Raw genomic sequence first — 6493 nt, 5'->3', positions numbered from 1 at the left:
ATTAAGAAATTTATAAGATAATTTATTTATTTGTTTTATAATAAATATTTCTCTTTAGCTATTATAAATATAGTAAGTATTAAATAATACTTATTTTAAAAAGGGAATTCTTTAAATATTTATAAGAACCTCTAAATTATAATTATAAAAGCTCTTTTTAGCTTATTTTAAAAGATTAGAAGCTAAATTATATTAATAGAACTTTTTTTATAATTAGGCCTTCTACTAGATTTATTTACTAGATTTAAAGTACTTTTATAATAAATAATATTAAAATTATATATTATAAGATATATTACCTAATATACTTAATAGCTTTCTAAATACTTTATTTCTATAAAATATTAAAGGTTATTATAGTCTATAATAACCTTAATTATAAACCTAAACTTTTTAAGATAATAGTACTAATACTTAAAAGCTTTAATAATTATAAGTAGCTTCCTATTATAGGTACTATAGTTATATTTGGCTCTAGAGAGTTTCCGGAACTAGAATATTACTAGATACTAGTATTTTTTCGAGCTATTACTAGAATTAACTTATTATAAAATAGTACTAGTAATTACAAATTTTAATATATTAGTTTTAATATAAATTTTTTTAAAAGAATTAAAATAGACTAGAATAAGTATTATAATAAAAGCTTTTTTTAAAGTTTTAAAGCTTTTAGCTACTTTATCTATTTATATAAAAAGACCGGATTTCCGGCCCTTTTCTATTTCTTTTAAGAGATCTATTAAATCTATAATTACCTGAGAATAATAATAAATAAATCTATAATAAAAATTAGTAAATCTAAGAAATATTTAGATATTATAAAATAATTCTAGTTCTAGCTATTTAATAATACTATAGACTCGTTTAGGATCTATATATATATCTTTTATTTTAATAAAGAAGCCTAAAAATTCAATTTCTTTAATATTAAACTCATATTTACTAAGTTTATAAAACAGGTTATTTTTATATAGTCTAGTAAGTATCTAATAAATATAATTATAATATTTACTTTTATTTCGAGAATAAATAAGAATATTATCTAAATAAATAATTATAAAATAATCCAGAAGTCCTATAAATATAATATTAATATATATTTAAAATATGACTAGTATATTAGTTAGCCTAAAAGATATTATAAGATATTTAAAATAGCTATAATAGGTTCTAAAAGCCGTTTTCTATTTGTATTTTTTATAAATTCTTATCTAATAATATATATTCTTAAGATCTAGCTTTATAAAGATCTTGGCTTTTTAAAGCTAGTTAAAGATCTTATTAATAAGAGGAAACAGATACTAATTCTTAATTATAACTTAATTAAGTCTATAATAATTAATATAAAGATATAGTCTTTTATTCTTTTTAGAAATAAAAAGAATAAATATTTTAACTAGGCTTTTACTAGGCCTTATTTAATATTTATAAAATATATTCTATAAATATAAATATAATACTTCTAGTTAGGTTTCTAATAAATTATATAAAGGCCTATATAAAATTATATTATTTGTATTAATAGAATATTTAATATTATTAAGATTAGAAAGTTCCGAAGCTTTATTAGAATTAAAAACCTCTAAGAAGTTTTCTTATTTATTATCCCGGAAATAGACAAGTATCTCTAAAGCCCCTTTCCGGAAAATATTAATTTATTATATTAAAAACTTTTATTTAGTATTACTAGAATTATATAATAAAACAGAAACCTAGTAATTATTATAAATATATAAAGCCTATTATTTAGGATAGTTATATTTACCTTTAATTAAGAATAAAACTTAAAATACTAGCTTAGGATACTAGTTAAGCTCCTTATTAAATTCTTTTAATATTAGAATCTTAATATTATTAGATTATATAAATATATATATTTATTATTTCTTAATATAATCTATATATTATATAAGAGTTATTTTATAAAATTTCATACTAAAAACGAGGCTATAAGAGCTAATATTCTTATATCTATAGAACCGGAACTTAAAAGAATATATTTTACTATAATTATTTATAATAAATACCTTAAGATTATAAGCTTAATAAATCTTAAATCTATTTCTATAAAAGGTTATAAATTCTTAGTTATATTTAACTAAGATAATAAAGCTCTTACTTTAAATCTAATTATTATTAAGGAAGTTATAATCTAACCCGGTATTACTAAATCTATTATATATTTCTAAAATACTTACTTTTAGCTATATTAATTTTATTTAAATAATTATATAAAGTAATATATCTTTTTTATTATAGCCAAAATTATTAATATTTAAGATTTAGCCTTTTCTTTTTTCTATTTCTTAGAAAAGTTTTCTTTAAAATATTTCTCTATAATAATAGTATTAATTTACTTCTATAAATATCTTAATTCTTTTATAGTTTTAGCCTTATTAGGATTCTATTAAGCCTATTTAGTATATTTAAAATACTTTATATTTCCTAAGAAGTACCCTTTCTATTTATAAGTTTAATAAATTATATTTAAAATAGAACTAGTATTTTATTAAGGCCTTAAAGAAGCTAAAATATTACTTAAGAATTTCTTATATAATTTTCGGAACTTATTCTTTCTTTTTTTAATAGTTTTATAAATTAGAATTTACTAAATTAGAGTTTTTAGGGGCAAAATTGCCCTTATTAGACTCTTTTGCCTTTACTTTTCTTAATTTGAAATAAGTAATATATTTTATTTTCTGAGCTTTCTTAAGTTATTCAGAAATAAATATTATTTTATTTTCTAAGAAAATAGATATAAATATTTAATAAGTCTTATAATTAAATAAAGTAGTATCAAGAATTCGGACCCGGTTTTACTTAGGATATAGGTCCTAGTTAACTTTAAAACTAATTATCTAAATATATAACTCGGTAATTATTTTATTATTTTTCTAATAAAAATCTCGAAGTTCCTTAAAAATGTCTTATTAATAGGTTTAAGGTACTTAGAATATATTAGCTAAATAGGCCTTAAATTACTCCTAATAAACCTTATATAATAGTAAACTTTATTTTATTATAGCCTCTTAAATATTATAAGGTTTATTCCTAAAAGTATTTATAGTAGAATTAATTCTAGAAAAGTATTTATTATAAATTTAAGATTAGGTTCTAAAGACTACTTTCTAGAAAAATATAAATATTCTCTATTCTTTAAGGAACTTTCTATAATATAAGTTAAATATTTGAATCTTAAAAAGCTTCTTTTAGTCTAAATATATTTTTAGAATATTATATAATAGCTTCTAATAAATAATATCGAGATTATTTTTAAAGCTTATTATATTAGGAAAGGAAATAGGTTCTAATCCTATTTTAGGAAGTTTCCTAATAAGAATTACTAAGGAAAAGAAAATAGACTTATAAATAAAGTTTCTATAAGATATAATTATTATGTGTGACTATTACGTAACTATAATCTAGCTATTTAATTATAATTAGGTATATTTATTATATAATAAATACTATAGTTTTTTAGTCTAGTAAACTATAATACGAGCCTAATTCTCATATATTATAATAATAAACTATAAGATATTTCTAAGAATACTTTTATATTACTTTAATTATAGGATATACTAGTTAATTATATCTACTAATTCTTGCTTTTATTAGAGTACTTCAACTTTAGTATATAAGTCTTATTCTATAGCTTAAATAGTAATAACTTGAATATTAATCTTAGTATCTTAATTATTACCAGAATTATTTCTATTATTATTACTAGCTTTTAGAAACTTCTAAGGGGCCCTATTAAAAGTATTAGATAAGTCTTTACTATTACTTATATTAGGGTTAATCTAGTTAACTTCCTCTATAGAAATAGCTCTAATAAGAAATTATATATTTTATAGATTTCGAGATATAATTACTTATTAAACTATTTTCTTTAAAAATAGAAAGATTAGCTTATAAAATATTTATTAGTAAGTAATAAGATAATAAAATAAATTAGTATATTATAAAACTATAGTATTAAATTTAATATAAAACTAATCTCTATTTTTCCTATAAAGTTCAGAAAAGCCTTTTCTAAATAAAAGGCCCTAATAATATATATATAATTAGTAATTTATAAGCCTAATATATATAATATAAATAATAGTTAGTTAAAATATTAAAGGGCTATTAATTTCCCTAATTAATACCTATAATATCCGAGATTTATTATATATTTTTAAATTATATATAATTCTATATATATTATAAAAATAAACTAATATCTCAAATATAAATATTATATATAAAAGGCTAGTATCTTTATTATATAATTTAGGAGAATTTATTATTATTTCTATATAGTTCTAAATAAGTATTATTTTTTATATAATCTAGCTAATATTATAGGTTTTATAGAGATTCTAGTATATTAATATTATTATTATAGAAACTTTATAAAATTAGAGAATTATTACTTAGTACTAAAGCTAGATATTATATTAGATTCTTATCCTAACTAATCTAATAAATTTTATACTTTAGTTTATTTCTTACTAGCTTAACTATAATAACCTACTTAATATTATATTCTTATTTACTATTCTCTAGTATTAATAAGAGTAATTCCGGGTTTACTTAATCTAATAAAGAATTCTAGAAGTCTTTTTATAGTTTTTCTATATAAAAAACTAGATATATCTTTATAATTTCTAGTAGTTTTAAAAGAAATAAATAATTATATTATTCTAGAATTTTAAATAAGTCTTTTATTTAATTCCCTAGCTTCTAGTTTAGATAATCGGATTTCTAATACTTTATAGTAATTTATATCTTATTTCCGATTTTGAAATTAATTAAATAATAGTATTTATTAGCTTATACTATATATTATTTTTATATTTACTTTATATTACCTTAAATAAGTTATTATAATTCATATAATTAATTTACTAATACTTTAGTTTTATTTTTATTTAATTTCTTTTTAGATATATTAGCTTTAATAAGAGAGTTCTAGTTTAGAAAGATATGAGGCTTATAGCCCTTTTTAGTTATAAATAGAGACTAGCTAATAATTTTATACTAAAGAAAGATTTATTAATAATTAATTATAATAATCTATTTATTCTAGTTATTCTAATAATAGTTAATATATGAGTATAATTTTTAATTAAAATACTAATTAATAATCTCTATTTATTTATCTATTTAGAAATAATTAGCTATAGAAAGCTTAAGCTTTATACTAATTCTTATATAGAATTTGCTTTAAAAATTAGATATAAATTAAAGTTCCTAATTTAATATAATTATTTCTAAAATACTTATTTAGTATATTATATAAAATAAAAATAGAAATACTAGCTATTTGGCTATAATTATATCTTATATAAGAATTATAATTAGATACTTAAATAAGTAATTTATAAATATAATAACTATATTATAGCCTAATTTGCTTTCTAAATAGCTTTTAAAATTTATAATAATATATTATTAGAAATAATTAGGAATTAGAAAAAAATAAAATAAACTAGACTTCTTATTTCTAGATATATATAATCTCTTACAAATATAGTAATTATTATAGTATTAATTAATATTCTTACTTATAAATAGCTAGTAATATTATTTCTTTAATAGCTATTAGAACTTTATATATTTAGGATATTTAGAAAAGAATTTATTATATATTTTATAAATTAGGATAATCTATAAAAGTAATCCGGGAATTATTTTATTTTCTATAATATAAAGTTTTCTATAATATAAAAGAAGGCTATTTTATAATATTTAGATATTACTTTTAGCTTAAGCTATTATATATAATTTCTTTAAATCTAATAATATATAATTATCTTATAGAATCTTATCTATAAGTTATAAACTATTATATTTAGTAAAAGCCTCTAATAATACTTTTATAAAAACTATTATAATAGAATTTACTAGTAAAGCTTCTAAAAAAATACCTTTTTTTAGGGGAATTATATTTTTAATAGGAATATTCTTCTCTAGAAAATCTTTAGTATATACTTAATTTTTAGAGCCGAATTCCGGATTGAGTAAGCTAATCTTATAAAATATTATTATAAGTTATAGGTTATAAATAATCTCCGGATTAATTTTATTTTTAGGAAAAAGTACTTGAGTTTATAGCTTTTCCTTAATCTGGCTCTAAATATCTACTTTATCTTATTTTTATAATAAAGTATCTATTTACTTATTTAATTTTTCAAAATAATATATAAGCTTAAAATAATAGTAAAATAAAAGCTTAGCTTATCTAGCTTATTAAGAAAAGAGCTTCTTAATAATTATAAAATACTTTAAGATATAGTAATTAGAATAAACTTTAAAGAAAGTATTTTAAAGGCTTTCTAGCTTAGCTTTCTATTCCTCTAGTACTTATATTATAATAAGTATTTCCTTATTATATATATTATAATTAAGCTTTATTAGGAATATAGTTTTAGAAAAATAAATTATAAAATATTAAAGGCCTATTTCCGGGTCTTATTAAAAGAATAGGCTAGTAATTACTTTTTTA

This window comes from Hyaloscypha bicolor, assembly GCF_002865645.1.
Source record: "Hyaloscypha bicolor E unplaced genomic scaffold K444scaffold_15, whole genome shotgun sequence".
Lineage (NCBI taxonomy): Eukaryota > Fungi > Ascomycota > Leotiomycetes > Helotiales > Hyaloscyphaceae > Hyaloscypha > Hyaloscypha bicolor.
This window is presented reverse-complemented; position numbering follows the sequence as displayed.